Consider the following 21214-nt stretch of genomic DNA (forward strand, 5'->3'; position numbering starts at 1 on the left):
ATAACTGCAGAAAAGCAATAGCACGTAACTATATATTATTATAGTTCTGCTGCTATTACACTCCTGTCTGCTATATAACAACATAAAAGAGCTTGACAGTGTAAATACCCAGGTGAAAAAAAGGTTACTAAACCTAAAATAATAATGAATATATCAAGGATTTAATAAATATACTTTTATTGTTCCTTTTTTATTTTGTAAATAAAATTATATTCAATAATACATGCGGGGGGGGGAAAACCTACTAGAAAAAGCACAATAAAAATAGAATTTAGAAAGTAACTAAAATATGTGAGAGGAAAAAAAGGAGGAAAAAAAGAGGAAGTTTGGACAAAAAAGCTGTTCCAGAGCTTTGTTCAAAATTTAGAGTTAGTACAATATCAGAGGAAAAATCATTGTCTCATAATATCCTGGTAACTGCAGAAGAAATCTTTGCAGCTGCTGCTGGTTGCACTCTGCAGCTGATTTCCATAGCAGTACCTTTCCCTAAAGATTAGGAGTATTGCACCACTAGCAACATCTTTTCAATATTAAACCCTTACAAAGCAAAATCTAGCATAAAGTTTCACTTTTATTTATTTGTGGGGTGAGTTTGTTGTTTTGGTTTGGTTTGGTTTTGTGGGGGTTTTTTTTGGAGGAGGTTGTTTTGGGGTTTTTTTGTTTGTTTTTTGTTTGTTTTTTTTGAGGGGTTTTTGTTGTTTTTGTGGGTTTTTGGGTTTTTTGGGTTTGTTTTTGTTGTTTTTGTTGTTGTTGTGGGGGGTTTTTGGTTTTTTTTTTTTTGTTTGTTTGTTTGTTTTGTTTGTTTGGGTTTTTTTTGTTTTGGTTGGTAGTGGGGTTTTTTTGTGCAGGGAGCCTCAGAAGAGTTTCACCTAAGCAGAGCCCAGGGAAGAGAGATCAAACAGGTGTGGGGCATTCAAGGACAAGTTGGGGAGTTTGGAGCAAATGCAAGGCAGAGGAGTGAGGGAGGGCAAGTAGTAGGTGCTAATCAGGGCTGATTGAGCTCACCTGGGAAGGGCAGCTCCCAGCACAGCTCGGGAGAGCCCTGAGGCCAGCAGGTCACTTTTGGGGTTTGCCCTCTTAGCTGGAGGAGCAGAGGATCTGAGCTACTGTGGAGACCTTGGGGTTTTGGTTTGTTTTTTTTTGTTGGTTTTGGTTTTTTTTTTGTTTTTTGGTTTGTTTGTTTTTTTTTTTAGATGAGGTCCACTACATTCTGAAAATGAAACAAAGTAGTAGCTTTCCTTAGGAAAACAGGCAGATGACATAGTTACAGATCATCCATGTTCTGTGGAGATGGCTGTAAAATGGAGGAGAGTCTCAAGCAGAAGAGAAGAGAGAAATTTAGAAAAGGAATTGGAAGACATATGCACCAGGTTCTGCTCCTTGAAGAACAGTAAGAATAGGTATTTGTGACCAATGGGGGAAAAACTCCAAGCTCTTAATAAGCCTTCATGCTCCTTCCTGTAAAGTCATCTAAAACAGGGCTACCCACCTTGTAGCCTAGCAGAAGATGTCCTGTGTGCAGCAAAGCACTTCCAAGGTGTGGAGCAGAAGACCAAAGAAAACCTCGATGATTCTGGAGGTAGGTAGGTGTGTACCTGGCTGATAAATTGAAGTGCTTTATTAAGCTGAGTATGAGTTCTGGAGAATCTTAGAGGAGGTGTTTGCATCCTGCCTCATTTTACCCTGTCTCCCACTAATAGTCATGGCAGAGGGGAAGTTATTGTTTTTCCAAACTGCAGCAGCTCTGGTGAGTAAGGCCAAGTACAAATGGCTCGGGACAGAAGGAATCTGAACGCGTTCTTGGTTTTGTGCAGTCCAAGGCAGGTGATGGAGATTTGCACTAGAATGTTGAGCATGGCAAAGAGGGAATATCAGTGTGGGGAGAAAGGTAAGGTGCTCTTAATTTGTGCTTTCTGCCATAGTGTAGTAACTGTTTGCAGGCTTGCTCTGTTAGCCAAAAAATGTTTTTGGAATATCAAAGTAACTGTAAATGAGAAGCAACACAGGCAGATGGACTGCCAGGTGAGTTACAGAAGCTGAAGTCCATGTTTCTGCAAGTTGTGCTGGGCTACTTTTTGCAGTATTCTTAAAACAATAAACAGAGCTGTGAATGGTTGATGTGAGGAGGGTCCTTCCCCAGCTCTCTGCAAGAGGCTGCTCTATGAAACAGCTCCTCTCTCCCAGATTAGCAAGCTCTGAGCCTTTATGAGTAGATGAAGCATGAAGAGACTTGCTGCTGTTGCTTGATTCTTCAACTACTATTCTTACTATACTTTCTTTTATTCTTACACTGCATTAAGCTGTCCCTTGTAACTTGCATCCTTCTTTCTAGCTGAAATCTACTCTAGTCCATTTTTTCTCTTGTTGGTTAATTCTTTCATTATCCTATATTTTTTAGGTTTTTTTACATTTTAGGGTCTTTCTCCTTGAGCATTTTTTCTTATTACTGTTCATTTCTGCTTCTGCCTCTCCTTCTGATTCCATCTGTGTAATTTCCCTTCTACTCCCATTTTCCCACACCTCATCTTCTTGTCTTACCTCATTCTGCTCTTATTATGTATCTTTCAATGAGAGTTTCTTAAGGTGAGAAGAAAAAGAGTGACATGCTTTGCCAGGTCCCTTCTAGAGGTTTTCTAATTACTGGCAAACCAGTTGTACTTGCTGAAACAAATTACCAAACCATGCTGTGACTCACTTGAAATTCACTTATATATGAAATGTTAGACTGGTTTATGACATAGTCAAGCCTAAACAAAGAAATCTATTTGAAAGCTTGCAAGAAGCTAGTATTTTTAAGAGGGAGTGATGTTTTTGGTGGGCAGAATTTGTAGCTGCAGGTATTCATATGGAAACTTCAGAATAAGTGAATGTCTCAGTCTGATAAAAGCCACTTGGCCAATAAATAATTGCCTGGTGGGAGAAAGGTTTTTTTTTTTTTTTTCCCCCCCCCCACACTTCAGCCTGAGACAGTGTGAATTGGAAAGCTAACTGTAAACTGGATTTATTTTTTTTAAGGCAGCTTAAGTGATGAAATTAAATACTAATTCATAGTTATGTCTGTGACTTTGGAAGTTGTTAAAAACAATAGGCACAGAAAGCTGGGTCGCACCAATTAGTCTTTCTGTAAGAAATCTTGTCTTTAAGAAGAAAAATCAACTTTCCAAAGGCATAGGAACACTTCTGTAAATGTCAGATAGAAGAGAAGTGAAAGAGAAATTTCTTTGTGTTCTTTTCTGATGCTTTTAAAAGATGAACTTTCTTCTTCTGACTGCTATTTTCCACTAATTATTGCTAACCATACCACTGCTTCTTGTAACTATATTTTAAATGGCACACTATAGATCTGTAACCTATACAGTGGAAACGTTCTGTTTTTCAGAAGTATTGTTTAATCATTAATACTTTAAAACTTTCTTTTAAAGTAGTGGTGGGCTGCCTTTTTTTTTTTTTTTTATACAAGTGGGGCAGTGGAAAGGGCTACAGGGGTGGTATCTGTAAGAAGCTGCCAGAAGCTTCCCCTGTATCTAATAGAGCCAATGCTAATCAGCTCCAAGGTAGATCTGCTGAGAGAGGATCAAGAATATATGTGAGGAACAGCTGTGTAGGAGGAGGGATGGGAGGTGCTCCAGGTACCAAAACAGAGCTTCCCCTGCAGCCTGTGGTCAAGATCATGGTGAGACAGCTGTGCCCCTGCAGCACATGGAGGTTAAAGGGTGGAACAGAGATCCAGTTGTAGCCTGTGGTGGAACCCCTGGGTGGGGGGGGCGGCCCAGAACACAGGGGCATGGCCAAAGAGTCTATTATTCTTGGAAACCCATGCTGGAACAGGCTCTTGGGAAACTTTTGCAGCTATGGAATGAACCCCCACTGGAGCAGGCTGCTGGCAGCCCTTCTGACATGCTGGGGACTTATGCTGGACCCTTCTTCCTGAAGGACTGCACTCCATGGAAGAGACCTATGCTGGAGCAGTTCCTGAAGACCTGCAGCCTGTGGGGAGAATTCATGTTGGAGCAGTTCATGGAGGATTATCTCCCATGGGAGGGACCCCAAAATGGAGTGGGGTAGGAGTGTGAGGAGTCTTCCACTGAGGAGGAAAGTAGTGAGAGAGACAAGACATGATCTTGTCTCATCCCATGAGACTTCTGTTCTGTTTTCTTTCTCCTGTCCAGCTGAGGAAGGAAGTGATAGAGCAGCTTTGTTGGGCACTGGCATCCTGCCGGTGTCAACCCACCACAGACACTTTAATGGCTCCTTACTTTAGGACTAAACAGGTTCTTTTAATTTAAACTCTTGGAAGTATTGTTTGCTGAAGATTATTTCTCCTTCAGGTAATGGAGTACTGGTTAAAAGGTTAAACCCCAGGAAAGAAAAAAGGCAATAAACTTGGTCCTTAGTGTAGTTCATGCACTCCCAGTAGTGTATGAATACACAGTAGATGTGGTTGAGGGGGGAAAAAGGAAGGAGGTGCACTGTGTTGTGGTATATTACGATATACTTACTGATATATATGACTTCTAGATTTTATTTGTACCTCATTCTAAAAAAAAAAACAACCAAAGACAAGCTGTCCTCTTGAAAAAAGACCCCAAGCAGAAGACCTCAAAAAAAAAACACCCCAACACAGGATGATAATATTGATGCCACTTAGTGGAGAATGCTATGGGGATGTGTGCCACTGCTGGTTTCAGTTCCTGCATCTTGATGATTCTGTGCAATGCAGCATGATAGGTTGAGAGTGCATACTGATAATACATCTGCCTTAGTGATGTGATGGGCATGCCATAATATAAGCTGTGTCCCTGAAGTGCAGGATTTGTTAGGTCAGGTACAGTTCTGTACTGAGATTTTTGTGCTAATATATGACTTGGGAGTCAATAACCTTCAGGACTACACTTCTCTGCAGTTTGCTGTGTTGTGCATGGAATGTGCTTGCTGTTCTAAGCCTTTTTCTACATAATGGTTTGCTTCAAAAAATTATCGGTTTCTGTCCAGTTCACTTGGTTTTGTTTTCTCAGTTTCAGTTTCCATTTACCAATGTGTACATTTTCAGAAACACACAAGTGTTTAGCCAGTCATTTCAGGTTCTTGCTGTCCCTGTCTCTGAGCTTCTGTGAATGAACTGTGACTGAGGGACTGTATTAAATGAGCAGATGCAAAATATGATTGAAGCACAAGGCTTATATTGAGTTAGAAATAGAGTGAAGTTTTCCTTTCAGTGTCCTATCAAATAGGACTGTACTGTTGCTGATATAAATGTGATAAATTGCCTATGAATAAGAAAAAAGCTTCACCTCTTTCTGATGCACTATATAAAACCTGATTTCTGTAGAACTCTTTCAATGACTCTTATCTGCTTTTATTACTGCTTTTTAGATATAGTTCATCCTTGAATGTTCCTTAAAGCAGGGTTTTTTTTCTGCCTTTGTTCTTAAGTGTGGTCAAAAAATTGTTATAGAAAGGGACCTCCCAACAATATTAACTATCTCCTCAGACTAAATGTGAATTAATATACCATTGATTAACAACTTTGAATTTATATGAATGTACTTATGCTTATTCTGCATGGTTTTGTGCGTAAGTTATTATAGCAAGTTATGCTCACATGTTAAATAGGTTGCTGGTCAAAAGGTACTGGCCTAGCAAGCTCCTGTCAGCAGTAGACATGAAGGAAGGAACTGATTGTTCCGTGGTAGTTCTTGTCTTTTACAGTGTGTTCCAAGCTTATCAGAGCAGAATGCTGAGTGCACTTTGCTATCTCGAGCCCTGTCAGCCCTTTTAGTTACCAGTCACTGGCAGACACTTCCTCCTGCTCCAGTTGGTCTTGTGCTGGTTTTACCTAGCACAGGGAGCTCAAACCAAGGGGTTTTGTAGCACTACTATGTAGGCACACAGTTTGTGATTGGGAGTGGGGCTGTGGCCAAGCCTCATCCCCAGTGGGAGCAGCTGTGAGCAGCAGGTGAGCAGCACTGACAGCAATGAGCCATGGAGTGCCCAGGGGCACTGACCAACCACCAAAGGGAACAGAGGGCACTAAGGTGCACTGCATGAACACGAGGGGTATAAAAGGTTGGGCTGAAGAACAAGAAGGGCAGATGCTTGCAGCCTTCTGAAGTGATGTGGTGTTGCTCTGTATGGGCAGATGCCTGAAGCCTTCTGATGTGGTATGGTATTACTCCGTATGGGTGAATGCTTAAAGCCTTCTGAAATTGTATGGTGGCACTCTGTGTGTTGTGGCTGTCTCAACTGTGATATATGCTGCAACATGGCTACATATATGCTAAAGTGGAAGGTATGATGTTTCTCAATGTGCTTGCTTGCTGTAATCTGAAGATGTTCCCTGGGTGAGAAAAGTCTTGCTGTTCGTGTGGTTGTTGTGGAGTTAGTTTAACCAGCTTGCAATTAAACTAAGATAAAATTAGAATACTTTTAAATTAGGTTCAAAATGGGCAAGTTAGTTAAAAGGCTAATAAAATGTAAAAGTCAATAAATAGTTTTGATATAGTCAGGATGAGGTTCTTTTGAAAGTCCTCTCAACTCCAAGAGCCCACTCTTCCCATGTGAGCAAGTGACAATAATTTGCCCTCTTCCATCTGCCCAAATCTCATAGATATGTTCATTATTTTCACTTCTTTATGTCAGTTGCTATCCTGGAAATAGTCTGGCCATTTAATTAGAATAAATATTGCTTCAATCTCTTACAAATGTATGTACCTGTCTATTAGAGAAATGCATCATTTCCATTTGCCTTCCCAGCAAATAGCTACTTGCTGCATCTGTACCAGCACATCACAAGTCTTATATTGCACTTGGCATTCCACATTATGTGGTATGTGAGAAATGTGTGATTAACTGTTCAAAAATAATAAAATGTAGCTCATTACTTGACTGGATGTGATAATAATTAATTGCTGATACCTGATCTCTTTCTTCAAAGCAGGCAGACTTCCAATAGTCACACAGGTTCTGTTGCCATTAGTTATGAAAAGCAATTATTTTGTAGGACATGGATTATAAAAATGAGAGCAAATTCTTACAGTTCATCTTGTAATCTCCCATAGTTTGGTTTGCTTTTCTTACTTGATGAAACATTATTTTCTGTTATTTTGGAGAAAATGGACCAAGTTTTGTGACTGAGATAGCAGCAACATTGGGGCAGGCGCACTGCACAGGGGGTCAGGACTGACTGCTGCTTGGACTTGGGAGGAGATGGGAGAACTTTGATGAGCTGGGCGGGGCCCCCAAGCTCAGGGTACAAACACTGACCATGGAGCTAACTGTGGGCATGGGGAGCTCCAAGGGAGCTCCACCGCTGCCTGCAGTACTGCATACTGGTCTGAGAATCAATCTGTTCTTAGGACCCGTGTTTTGGAATTGTCTCGTTATCGAATATCTAGTTACAGCTGCTTGCAGGAGCTTTTAATCTCAAGGTTTCTTTCATTTAAGAAAAAAAATAGGGATTTTAGTCCATAAAGAAAAATTGCTTTAATGTGAAGAAATTACTGTAATATTTTTAAATGACATCAACACTGCTGGAACACCTTTCCAGTACTCACGGTTCTGTTATTTTTTGTCTAGTGAACACTACTGGACTAATTTTCTCAGTTGTGTTGGTATTTCACTTTTTGTTCGATTCTGGTTTGCAAAAGGGGTCCCTTGTTGTTGTAGGAAAATTCTAACTCTGCTCACTGCCTGCAGCCTGAAGTCCATAAGAATCTGCTCTGCTGGGTTGTAGTCCTCCTTCTCACTGCAAACCTATCTCTTGTATAGTTCACAGTCTTTCTAAAGAGGACCAAAATAAAAGCATCAAATTAGAACATTTTGTACGAACATAATCTTCTGATTGTTCTTCTTGTGCTAGGAATGTCCTTTGTTATGTCTTTTGCTAGTGAAGTCTTTGTTGCATCTTTCATTGTCACAGTGGTCAGAGTGACCAGACATGATGTCTTCACTTCTGTTCTTGCCCTGAGTTTATCTGTCTCTTGGCTTTCACTGTACCAGGGCTAAAAGGTCTGCAGTGCTACCTAGTTTAGCTTCTGTAGCTGTCTGATCTCTGACATTCTTCCACATGGAGGCATTCACAAGGGTGATAGATTTTATTTAATGTTTTAATTAATGTTTTTCACAATGGAAGTAGGAAATGAGAGAAACCAAAGAATTCTGTTGCAGATATTGCTAATATCATGGAGAACGAAGGCTCTCCTTTCTAAACGCACACATTGAATTAAATCTGTTTTTTGACTCACAACAGTAGTTAGCTCTGTTAAGTAAGAATATTAAAAGCAAACAAAGAGAACCACTAAGCTTTGAGACAGAAACTGTTTATCTTGCATTCTGGTGTTTCAACATGTTCCAGAACATCCCCTATTTTAGTGACCTAACAAATCTGGAAGTAATAAAATCTTTAAATTGTCTAAGTTTTATTATGTGAATGAATACTACTGAGTAATATCGTAAAAAAACCATGTACGATGTGACTTGTTACATAATGTTTTTCAACCTGTACAAAATTTAAAACATGACATCATGTCTCCTATATTTAGCATTTAAAATTAACAAAATGTATTTTCACTTTGGAATTTGTTTCTAGCTTTTCTTGTAGTAAAAACATAAGTAGAAGAGTTTTACTTCATTGCTTAATTGCTGAGCAATTTATGACTTTTATTTAATCTTGTCATGCAACTTTGCCACCACTTGCCCAAAGTTCTGCTGCTTTAAACTTCGTTGCTGTCTTTTATCCAAAGGTCTCCTGGTATAATTTACTTTTTCTCCATTTTGATCTGGAGGCTATATGAAATGAAACCTGTAGTTCTACCTTACATACTTTCTTGATAAACCTGCAAATAAGGTTTCTGTTGCAGGATATGTATCTCATCTTTAGTATTAAGTCTCAGCTTGTATGTAATATGAAATATGTAAAATGCTGGTAGGATTTAAAACAAAATAAAATTCTACTTAAAGAATCATAGAATTTGCCTGTGGACAAGGAGGAAAATGGAACACTAGTTGAAACTAAGATTTTTTATGAGTGAAAATACATCTTTACTTTGGAACAGAATTATAATCTGCAATGACAACTTCTTACCTTCATATTGCTTCTATAGTTGTAGAATGTCAATAGCTAAGGGCACATGGACATGTTTTATTCATTCTACTGTGGCATGTGAGGTGTCACATAAAGAATTCAGAGATAACTTCTAATTTATAAAGCATCTGTGGACTTAAGTGTTTTCATGAATCCTAAAGACCTGACATTGTCAATATGTAATACAATTGATTTTTTTTGTTATTTTGTTTGCTAGGAATTGATATTTCTATGTATGGAAGGGAAAATACAAGTGGGATTACCTGTAAGATTGAACTAATAATATGAAAGATGTTTTTTGATTTGGCTTTCTGTTTATTCTAGTGCAAACTCCTTTTTATGTCAAAATTAGAATATATCAGTGTAGGAAACTATTTTTGTGCTATTTAAATCACTTGTTGTAGCTGATATATGAGAATGAGCATTGGCAATGTGATCAGATATAAATATATGAGACCTGAGAAAAATTTAGAAGTCCAGTGGAATAAGTGATAATCTGGAGATACCATTATCTTAGTTTCAGTGTATTAAGTCAGCAGCATTATATCTAATATATGTCTTTAGTATCTGGTCCTATTTATTTTGCCAGTTATAAGTGAAAGTGTCCATATTGCAGTAATTTGTGTCTGCTGCTGGAGTATTAGAACATATTAGAGCTTATTTTTCCATTAGGTTCTTGTTTGTGCATGTTCTGAATTTTTTTCTGTGGTTCCAAGGCAGAATTTGTTAGCTCATTCTGTGACAGTTTGTCTCTAAAGATACAAATTCCACTTGTCCTAAGTTTCTTAATTCATTTCAAGAGGGAAGAGGGGGTGAGACATAGACCTTATTGGGGATATATTTCTTATTTATAGTATAAGATTCTTATTAGCTTTTGCAATTCAAAGTTTATTCTATAATAAATTAATATATTTATGTTGTTTTGGCTTCTTAACAGGCAATAACTTCAAACTATAGCTTCATGCCTTCGCTGAGAACATAGATTCTACTGCCAGGAAGTAACAGTAAGTACTTAGGTGTTATAATTTCTATTTAATGAAGAAGTTTTCTTTTTAAGTGTTTGATGTTTACTTTAAATGTGTTCCAGGAAGCTATTATGACTATATTGCCAGTGCTGAAATATACAAGTAGGTTCTCTCAGTGGATCAGATGGCTCTTGCTCAGAATATTTAGTTGTCTTTCACAAGAGGGAAAACCCAGTCAGAGTAAATGCTTCTGTTTCAGTTGGCTGTAGTTCCCAGTGTTTTCATTGAATGGGCATAACTGTGTTTATGAAAAAAATTTTTGAAGTTATTAAAATCATTAGAGAATGAAGGTGGATGAGTTACTATACATTTGAAGAGTTATAATATATTTTAATGGATAATAAGATATGAGAGGCAGAAAATTAATGTTTAGCTGGAGAAAAGTCAGTGTTCTGAAAGACTAAACAAAGGTACAAAAGTAGTTCATGATAGGCTATTTTTAGGTTATTGTTTAGGGTTTTGCAGCCAGGGTTAAAAACAAGTGGCTGTATGCCATCTGCAGTAATTTAAAAAAAGACTTCGTTGTGCTTCATAAAGACACTGCTCTTCTTAACAGCTTTTAACAGTCTCCATGCAAAACAACACAATTGAAAATTGCTGTCCACATTAAGGCTTTATGTCCTTTGTAAATGAATTTTGAACGCACACCTGCTGTAAGATTGAATATAAAAGTAAATTTATATCAGTTGCTGTGTTTATTACCGAGGGATTGATTTAGGACAGTTATATCTTTTATTAGCTTCCAGTTTGCCTTCAGTCTTCATTAGATACTGAATAAGGATTGTTGGAGGGAGACAGGCAGTCCTGCACTCAGGAGCAGAGTGTGCTGCTGCTAGAGGGCTTTTATGACCTCAGGACATCATCGCTTGGGGCAATGTCTGATCAAGATCAGAAGAGTAAGCCCTGTGGTGTTTCCACGGGTCTGTAACAATCAGTGTCGTTACAAAGTTGTGTTAAGACTAGTTTTGGCTATTTGTTTTTAAATGTAGTATTAAGTTCCTACCTCTCTTCCTAAATTCATCTTTACCTGTGAGTTATCAAAAATTATTACACAATCTTGCACCTATACAAGCTGTGGTACAATGAACTCAGATAAGATTAAATCCTTTAAGAAAGAGATAGCTGAGTATTCTTAAATCAACTTACCTCCAGTGATTTCGGTGTACATACAAGTTGACACAAATGTTGAACCATTTCTTCGCTATTCTTTTAAGTCAAGGGGGAGAGTTGGTGACCTTGAAGGGAGAATCAGCTTTAATTTGCAATATGAAGATCTTGGACTAGGTAGGATGCAGCATTTTAGGAAATGCTTTATAACTTTTTCTTGGTCAATTTCTTTTTATAGTGCTTGCTCTTTAGAGATTTTTATTTACTGCTAGTGGTCTGTTACACTTGAAAGCTACAGAGTGCTTTTGAAGGATTCTGTACAAATATTTACATAAATGCAAACTGCATCTTTCCTCATCACAAAATTGTTTAAATTTCTTTCTGAGGACAGTCTTTTCTGTGGAGGAAAATAGTTGCTCTGCATCACATGATGCTATTTTTTGAAATATGCTGAGGGTGCTCAGCTTTGAGGTTTTTGTTTGTTTTTTTTTTTTTTTAATTGAAATGAGATGGGGTGTGGAGGACAAGTTAAGTGTCTTCCAAAGAAAACTTGGGATTTGTTTTCTAGACAAATTAATAGGAAGAATTAGGCTTTCATTTTAAAGCTTTGTAGCAAACTGCTTTGTTGTTTTGGTTTTATTTTTCCTTGATATCTGCTTTTATTTTTAACTGGTCAATCTGTTTGTCCCCCCCATGCTGTGAAAATATTGAGCCAACACACATCATTTGCTTCTCAACTAAGCAGTGAAGAAATGTCAAAGAAGGTAGTGTCAGCTAGAAGTAGAGATTGTATTTTTTTCCAGCAGAGGGCCAAATGAATTTTAAACCTTTATAGTAGTTGCTTAAGAGACACTATTTGATCTTGCAAAGGTGTATTTTCTGCTTAATCACTTGATGTTCTGTCAATTGGATAAATAGGGAGGATTCCATTACTATCCTAAATATTATATGGAAATGTTTGTTTTGCTACCAGTAAGGAAGTAATTTTTTAAAAATCCTGTTATGCATTAATATTTTCAATGGCTTTTCAGGAATATATTCAAATGTCCAACACACAGTGCAAAATAATGAACAGTGAAGCTATTCTGTCTACTTTACCAATTCTGATTATACCTAGAGGCCCATGTGTACTTTATCCTGAAAGCTCAGCTGTTCTAACATGTTGTTTAAAAAGCCCTTTTGAGAATTGCTCCACTGATTAAGGGTAACTTTTATGTATGTTCTCTGTGTCCAGTGATATTTCTTGCCTTTGTAGAATACCCTGTGGCTTGAAGGAGATGAAGACCAGCAGGGAGCCCATTATCTGGGCATCTCTGTAGATGACTGTTCTTATGCATACTCATTGCTTCACCAGAGAAGGCATATTACTAGATATGATATTGCACAAAACTAAATAACTGGTTTTGATTGAAATAGTAGCCTTATATTTAAATATGAAGGGAAGGCAGTAGACTATAATGTAATCTATGTCTCTAAAAATCCATGGGTTTAGGTGCCTTCCTAAAAAAGAAAAATATTTTAACAAGAAAAATAAATATATTCCCTGGAAAGGGAAACATTCAAATTCAGAATTTGGATAGATACATAATTTAAAAGGATATAATTTATCATTACTGCAATATTTTAGTAATGTTATTTAAATAATATTTTTTATTTCATAATGCATCTTCTGTTGAAGTTCTGTCAATTCTGATGACTGTAATAGCTGTTGTTTTTGGGGGGTTTTGTGGGGTTTTTGTGGTTTTTTTTTTTTTGTTTGTTTAGTTTTTTTTGGTGTGGTTTTTTTGATATGTCCACTTCTTGGTTCAGTTTGTCAAGGTTTAGTTTCTTTGTTTGGTTTGCTCATCCTGAGTCAGAGGATAGGGAAATAACTTTCATGGGATTTTTTTGGTTAGTTTTTTAAAAGTATTGATTTATTTACCAATAATAAATTGCAAAGATGATTTCAAGGATGAAGTGCTGCTAATATAAAAGCCATGGTGTTGACGTGAATGTGCTTCTTTACTTCTCTGAAGTAAAGGAAACTGAATAATCCATTAGATGTTTCCAGAGTGCTTTTTTCCTGTGTTCTAGACTAACCCATGTATTGTGCTTGTACAGTTCAAAAGCCTGTTGATACAGATAGACCCAGAGTGCAGTAATCCAAGTCCTTTAGAGCATTAGAATGCTGCTATATTTAAATAAAAACTTCCTCAATTATAGTAATTTTGAGACCACTTTTTTTTAACTTTCACATATAAAGTAATTGGTGTACTCTAATTCACATAGATGAGAATTTTGTAAAGCAGTAAGTGAAAAAGAGTCTGTCATGCTATTCAACCAGATGAACTTTGAGATAATTGTGTGATGCTTGTGGATTTGGTGAGTTTCGCCCCTTTTTGCATAAAGAAGCATTTTTGGCATATAATCAAAATTATGATGACTGTCTGGGAAACGTGCTTTCAAGGGTTGCTTCCATAAATGAATCCTAAGTAAAAGCTCTTCATCTAGCACAGAGCACATTAAGCTGGAAGAACAAACAAAAAGCTTGTTGGTAGATCAAAGAAAATACAAGCATAAAAGATACTCTTAGAAGATCAGTTGGTCTAAATATCAGAATTGTAGTAATATCTTTCCGTCTTATTCTCCTCTGGTTTATTGCTTTCATGTAGACCTTGATTATTTTAGCTGCTGGCATAGTTCCCTTCAAAAAGCTACGCATTTGCTGCAACTAATGGGATAGAGAGCAAAGTGTTAGCAGTCTTAGGAGAACTGAGTTCATGTTCTAATGGGAATAAAATTTTTAGCCAATTATCTTGTACTTTGTTCGCCTAACTCTAGAAAAGTAAATCAAACATTGAAGACTGCATCTGGCGTGTATAAAACATACTTGTGTGTACCTATCTGTCCATGTACAGGTAGATAGAAAAGGCATATGATAGCTGCAGAAGGTGAGATAATCTTTCTGTATACTGAGAGTGTATTTTTACAGATCGTACAGAAGATAAATTCTTGTATGATTGCTAACTTAAAATATTTCAGATATAGGTGCTTCTAGATGGCATAGTGACCATCTGTGGCCTGAAGACTCAATCAGATTTGTCAACCATTTTTTCTTCTGTGCTTTGACGCTGAACTTCTTGCAAATAGATAGGGATTAGATGAGAAGAATTGTCCTTGCAGCTCATTCTTCTGTAAGCCTTTTTCACTTTTCATTTGACTGAAAGGAGGTCCACGCTGCAAGCAGTAGTCCACTGTGTAAAGACTTCTGTATCTTTTGGTGTTCTAGGATTCACATATTTAACTAGTGCTGCAGCTGCTTCCTGCATGTGACTTAGGCTAGCTTCCAGCCTCATAGTTAGGGTCTAATGCCCTATGTAAGAGGACAATTTACTCTTTAAGTAAGCAAATAAGCTTTGGTTATTACAGCTGTCCTTCTGGTCATGTAAGAGATGATGGCTCAGGCTTGAAGTTGAAATGTGCCTCTGAGGGTCTCTGTGTCTAGGTCTTGCTAAATCTGAGCAGTCAGTCACTGTACTAATCAGGGAACCTTCTCCTAATTAAGAAAAATGTGTTATTCTGTCATAGGGAAATCTGTGGCAAATAGACTGAAGTGAAATACAATAATTTTCCTTTTTGTCTTCAAATAAGATGGAATTAAGCTACTAAAGAGCTTATATATAGCAATAAGTAAAATCTTGATTGGTGACTTAGAGTTGCAGTAGAGATATAGCAGGAGGAAAAAGCACTGGTTACTAAATAAGGTATGTAAGTAATAATAAAATCATATTTTGGATGCTCTTACTCATAGTTTTATACATAAAAGCAATTTTGTATTACAAATCAACTCATTCTGGTTTTGTATAAAATAGCTTCCCCTGGCCACAGAAATGAAGACTGGAACATATAAATCATTGGAAACTTTCAAAAGACACTGTTTTGGAAAGGGCTACATGTTGTACCAACCAAGTCACTGCTGGCTGCAAAATTGAATGGGACACCAATGGATTGCTTTCATAATATTGGCTATAAAATTTGAAATTAATACCAGTTTCTGCTTCTGCTACCATGTGCTGATTAGCATAAAAGAAACTTTGCCCTAAGAGCTGTGAGGTAATTAACACAAAATTCAAACCCAGAAAACATTTCCAAATCAGAAAAGGCTCTAAATGAAAATGACTGTTGGGAAAGCACTGAGGCAAGAATGATATATATTTTCTGATATCTACTTGCCAGTCATCTACTTTAGGCCAAATTGCAGGGAGTGGGAGAAGATAATTTGCTGGGCAAGGCAGACCTTTGATTCACTGCACATGACTATTACCATAGGAAAAAAAAAAAAAAAACAACATTATTTTAGATTGCTGTAGTAAAAATGCATATAAAATGCTGCTTCCCTTCTGGAAGCCCTTTGTTATAGAGTGACAATTTTGGGAATCATGCTACAGTGTGTTAGTTGTCATTTCTAATGCTCGGCTGTTAGCCACAATCTTGAGTTACATTATGAGATTTTGATCTCTTCAGATCATCTGACAATGCTCTCCTGATCATCCAACAAAGCATCCCAGTAGTTGTGTGTAAAACAGTTTCTACTTTTTCAGCCTTTTTCAGAGTTGGGAATATTTTTGTGACCTTAATCTGGTGGAGTGCATTTTACCTTTTAGCATGCATCAAATGGATGGACAATGTATGAAGTCTTTGCCTGCCCATAGTCTGCACTGGGGTCCTTAACTTCACTAGGAAGAACAAGTAGTCACTAGCTACTGATTTATTGGTAGATTGCTTTGAGAAAACTAGCCCAATAGCTAGATTTTTCTAGGAATTATTTGTAACTTTCTCTAGTGTTGGTAACAGTGTTAGCAGTGTTAGGACTGCTTCAGGTGTGGGGGATTTCCTTGTTCATAGAATGGCATTTTAAAGGTAACCTCAGCAAATATCCAATATGCAGTTCCAATTATTAGCATTGAATATAGCATATTTCACAATAAACCAGTGTAATACTGCCTCAGCATTTCAAAGTGTCCTCATGGTTACTAGTGCCATGGAGGGGAGTGTACAGTTTGGAGGAGGTAATTAGAATGACCTTGCATTACCAAGCTGGTGAGCAGTACTGGATTTTGTCCACAAGTAATGGAGTTTTTCATAAGATGCTGCTTATCAGCAGCTTGTGCATGCAGATATCAATGAAAGTTAATGTGAATATCTACACATGAAGGTAAATTGAAAAGCAAGTACGCCTCATATTTTTCAAAAACATTACAGTTTTAGCTGAGCTAATTTAAGAAGTATTTTCTTATTCTTATTATCTTAAAGTTTTTAGCAAACTAAAAATTATTTCTTGAATATTCCTTAATTACTGGTATGTTTTTATATTGACAGTGGTTTGCACCAGGCAGTCTACCTTCTCTAACAATTAATATGGTGTTTGGGGTACACAGCAGCAGTGTTTAGTTTAATAATGGTTTATAATTTACCTGAAAACTTTTTCAGAGGCTGGATATTGAATAACACTAGATATTGGGTTATCTTTAAAATACGTTATTTATTAATACACATAATCTCCAAATGCTTGTTTCTTTGCATTTTTGTTTTAGAGCCAAGTATTTTGTCTTAAGACTAACATGAGAAAAGTAGAGTATAGAATACTGACAGTCTTCTGAAACAGATGTAGAGAAACAGCTGTTTTCACTGAACATCAAGTTGTGTTTTCTTTTTCCCAATGTAAAAGAGCAGGAGTTACCAAGAACATAAAGCAGCTTTAGGGAGGGAAAATCTAATTGTCAAGTAGAGGGAAAAAGGTCTCAGGAGACAAATATATTGCTGAAGGTAGGATTTTCACCCCAAGAATGGAACACTATGGAGGATTTATGTGGAAAACTGATAATTGAGACACTCTTATCAGTTCCCCTGCTTATCAAAACATTAAACTGGAAAGATTTCTTTACAAAGGATTTCTTTGGTGAGGATGGTGATCAGTTTTCATGTCCAAGTTTAACTAACTTCCACTGATACAATTAAAAACCGAAAATATACCCAAGGTTCTTTGGATAGAAGCTGAGCTAAATATGAAGCCCACTGAAATATGAGGTCCCTGTCGCACAATGATTTTACCCTGTGCTGGTACAGTTTACAGGGAAGGAAACAGATTAACAAACAGCTGGATTTTCTTTTGCAAATATTGAGAAAATGTCTCATTTTGACAGTCTTCTGATATATGCTGAGCAAAATGTTAACTTGAAATTTTTCATCCAGTTTAAAAGATTTAAAGGTTTACTGGAAAAAGAATTCCAAACAAACATACCCCACATACTGTAGAATTAAATGTGTCACTTTCAGATAAAATGAAAAGTAATATGTGGATATTTGGTATTTGAACTCCTACAAGTTCCATTACATGTCCAGTGGAGCTATTTTTGTTTAATCTATCTTACTGGTCAATGGGTGTACTGAACATGAAAATTTATCATTTGTACATCCTCATCTAAAACCTCTTTATGAGGAGGGTGATGTTTACAATACAGAAAATAAAGGCCTTTTTTCAAAGTTGTCAAGAAAATATTGTTAATGTGTTTTTGATGCTTTAAGTGGGCATGTCTAGGCTTTCAAGTGATGTATAGAGCAATCTGGCTTTTTGATCGTTATGGTAAACAAGGTGGCTTTATGGTCTGGCAGGGCAGTGGCTTTATACATATCAAGATATCAGTAGAATCTGAAGGGGAGCCACTCCTATTAACAGTTATCTCTTAACTGGGAATTGTCGTATTTTTCATTTTATTCTTTTAGCTGGTGTTGCCCAGTACTAGTTACAGCATCAGCTTACATGATCAGGGAGGCACAACCAGCAAAATTGTGTTTAAATGGCTTCATATGTGTTTTGAACCCCTGTTGAAATGTTCCTGGGTATATGTCCCTGCATCCATACATGTTGTATTGGGCACTAGAAAAACACTGTGTTTAGACTTATGCAAAATCTAGTGGATTAATTCAGAGACTTGTGATGAAGGAAATGTCAGCGTTTAAATATTTTGATTTAATTAGTTAGGTTTTTGTAGAAGTCATGAACAAAGGATAATTCCCCAAAACAACAAATTTATCTTTGCTTACATGTATATAGACTTCTAATTTACTCAAAACTGAGAGACTAAAAAAGTTACTTGTTTTTCCTTTCTGTATGTAGCATTTCCTTAAAGTTGAGTTGAACCAAAACTGTGAAATTTGAATTGAGTTTCTTTAAAATCATATAAAATATCCAGGCTGCCTGTGGTTCTAGTACCTGAAGGAAACTATAATAGGATATATGGGTATTATTCAATGGGAGGCAAGTTGCAAATCAGGTACCTGTAACAAAAGAGACATGTTTTAACCTATTATACTGTAAGGCAAGCATTATAAAGGTTATTAGCAGAAATACAACATAAATTTCTTCCAGATGTTTTGTACTTCAATTATTTTTGTAAAATTATATTTTTTGCTAGATTACTAATCTTTTAAAATTAGGGTCTTTCCATTTAAAATCAGGAAAATGTTTTTCTTGATATTTAAGTTTCAAAAATCATCTGTATTCTGTGCTCGTGCACTCCCATGTTCATGTTTATTACACAAGATTAAGTAACTGCATCCTTTTGTAATATTGTTTGACACATTCAAGGATTTTCAACAATCATTTCACTTGACTATACTTTGAAGCATGTCTTGCAATGTAGCATATTCAAACAAGCATGCAAAGAAATGGTTTGCAGAACAATTCACAAGTATATTTAGATGAGAAAACTAAGTGGTATAATATACTGCAGTGCTGTTTCTCACAGGAGTGGAGGTTTTTTCCTATATCAGTTGAGGTATTCTGGGAATCTAAGGTTAACTATATACACCAGTAGAAATGATTCAAGGAGCAATGAGGCACATGTTCATAAATAATTGCTGTCACAGTTTTAAATTATTTCACAAAAATTCCCCAAGGAGTTGTATTGCTCTTCATAGTTCTAATGTTGAAGCAATCCTTTCTCTGGGAAGATTTATAAGTATAGATAAATTGGACTTATCCTTTCTATTTCTTGCTTGTTTCAGATACAAGATTTCAAATTTTGTGGGTTTATTTTTGTCTCAAAAGATTTCAAGCTTGCATGACAAAATAAAAAGCTATTAGAATTTGTACCTTGTACAGTATCTTAGTTTTCTCTTTCTTGCATTCATTCTCTCTTCTTTTTTATGTGCAGTAAACCCTGAAAAAATGTGACCTGTAGGTAGAATAGGAGGGCAAGTGCTAATTCTAGAATTCTACTAGTTTGTTCTGGAGGCTGTGAGGGATACAGAAGGAACTGGCAAAAAACCCCTCTCCATGAACTGGAAAAGAATTATATCAGAGCAATTTCTTAGAGGAATCTATGTGAAGGAGCTATGTAAAGAATCATAGGTTTTCTAGCAGAGGATGGCTTTCTGTTCCAACAAATCAATTATTTTCTCTGGCCACAGCTGCCTAATTACCAGAGAGAGATATGGCAGATTATTTTGAAAAAAAAAGGAAAAACAATTATAAAGTTTTAGAGTCTCTTTCACTGTGTAGCAGCTCTACCACTGATATTGCATCCACCACAGCTCAGAAGTCACTGAAGTCTCTGGTTTCTCAAGTTCACTTTTTACTCCTAAGGGTGCTTCAGATTATACTACTATGGAGTGTTACTTGGGGGAATATTACTCCAAGATTTATGGTGGGTATATCAACCCAACCCAGAGGTTTCCTCTTCCACTTAAATCTTTCAGCTATGCAGCAGCCCTGTTGCTTGAGAACCTGTGGGATTTACAGAAGGGTAATCTTCCCTGTTAGAGAAATTGCACAGAAAAAAACACAGGATAATAAAAAATTCAGTATTTCATATCCAGTGATTGGAATTTTCAGAGGTTCTCTCCTCTGACACCAAAGCAGACTCAACATACTAGAAAAAAATTATTACACAAGTTAGAATAGATTTTGTAAATATATACAAAGCTTGCAGGATGATATTGTATCTTAGAATTTGTAATGCTTTGCAAGCCAAAGTAAACTTGGGAATTCTCTTCATTGAAAGGCTCTCTGTATGTGATTCACTGAATAAATTGTACACATCTTCAGATCACTTCCTTAAAATCTAAATGCACTCGATCTCACTAAATTTGACTAAAATATGCTTTGTGTTAAGCTCATTAAAGAACAGGTAAGTAGGACCAGGGAGGTGTTACTAAATTCCGAGTATTCAAAGTGAGAATCGTCGGCATCTAAATTATTGAGCTGTCATGTTAAATGAAGCTGAATATTTTTAAGTGATTCACATGCAGATTGTTAAAAAAGACACAGACTCTGCCTTATCAAACAAGGCTCATTACTTTTCAAAATTAAGGGAACAATAAGACCTAATTTTTGGAACTTAGCTGTGCAGAAAATGTGTGAGGCTAATTCTTTTTCTGACAGTAGAATAAGTTCTGTAGAAACATCTGTTAAATAGCATTTTCATACTTTTCTTGTATTCAATTGTTCATAATTTTGTTAATCTTCATGGATATAGTTCTTGATATTACTGCAGTATGTAAAAGCATAAATTTTTGCACAATAAAACTTGTATGTTCCTCACTGATTGGTTTTTTGATGGGGAACCAAATAGTTAATAATGCTGGCATGTCTTTAAGTATGTAGGTAAAATAGACTCACTCATCGAGCTGAATGCAGCTCTTTCCATCTTAGAGCTTTTGTGCCAAACATTCTGCAGAGCAGCTTTTATATTTAAGGATTTTCTCAAGGTGAAGAGTGAGTCTAAAAGTAAAGAATTTGAGTGAAGTGACACAAGCATGGAAAATATTAAAATATAGCATTGCTGGTGATGTATACTTGTTCATGCAAGTTGCTTCAGACTTCTGCTAATAAGAGAATAGGGGTCACTTCATTGCTGTAACAATATAAAACTCTCCTGTACCATGTATCATCAACAGGAGAAAGGGGGACAGGGAAAGGTCTTAATCAAATTGAAAAAAAATTAAATTAAATTGAAGT

At 36.5% G+C, this 21214-nt stretch overlaps 1 protein-coding gene across 24 annotated transcripts in view; it reads left to right on the forward strand.

The window, feature by feature from the left end:
* Nucleotides 1–21214, forward strand: part of TENM3 (teneurin transmembrane protein 3) — a 1290895-nt gene that overhangs the window by 306273 nt on the left and 963408 nt on the right. For all 24 annotated transcript variants that reach the window (XM_064417780.1, XM_064417778.1, XM_064417776.1 and 21 more), the window contains one exon: nucleotides 10020–10086. The gene's annotated coding sequence lies outside the window, so the exon portion shown is untranslated. The remainder of the gene's footprint in view (nucleotides 1–10019; nucleotides 10087–21214) is intronic.

Source organism: Passer domesticus, chromosome 4 (assembly GCF_036417665.1).
Source record: "Passer domesticus isolate bPasDom1 chromosome 4, bPasDom1.hap1, whole genome shotgun sequence".
NCBI classification, from domain to species: domain Eukaryota; kingdom Metazoa; phylum Chordata; class Aves; order Passeriformes; family Passeridae; genus Passer; species Passer domesticus.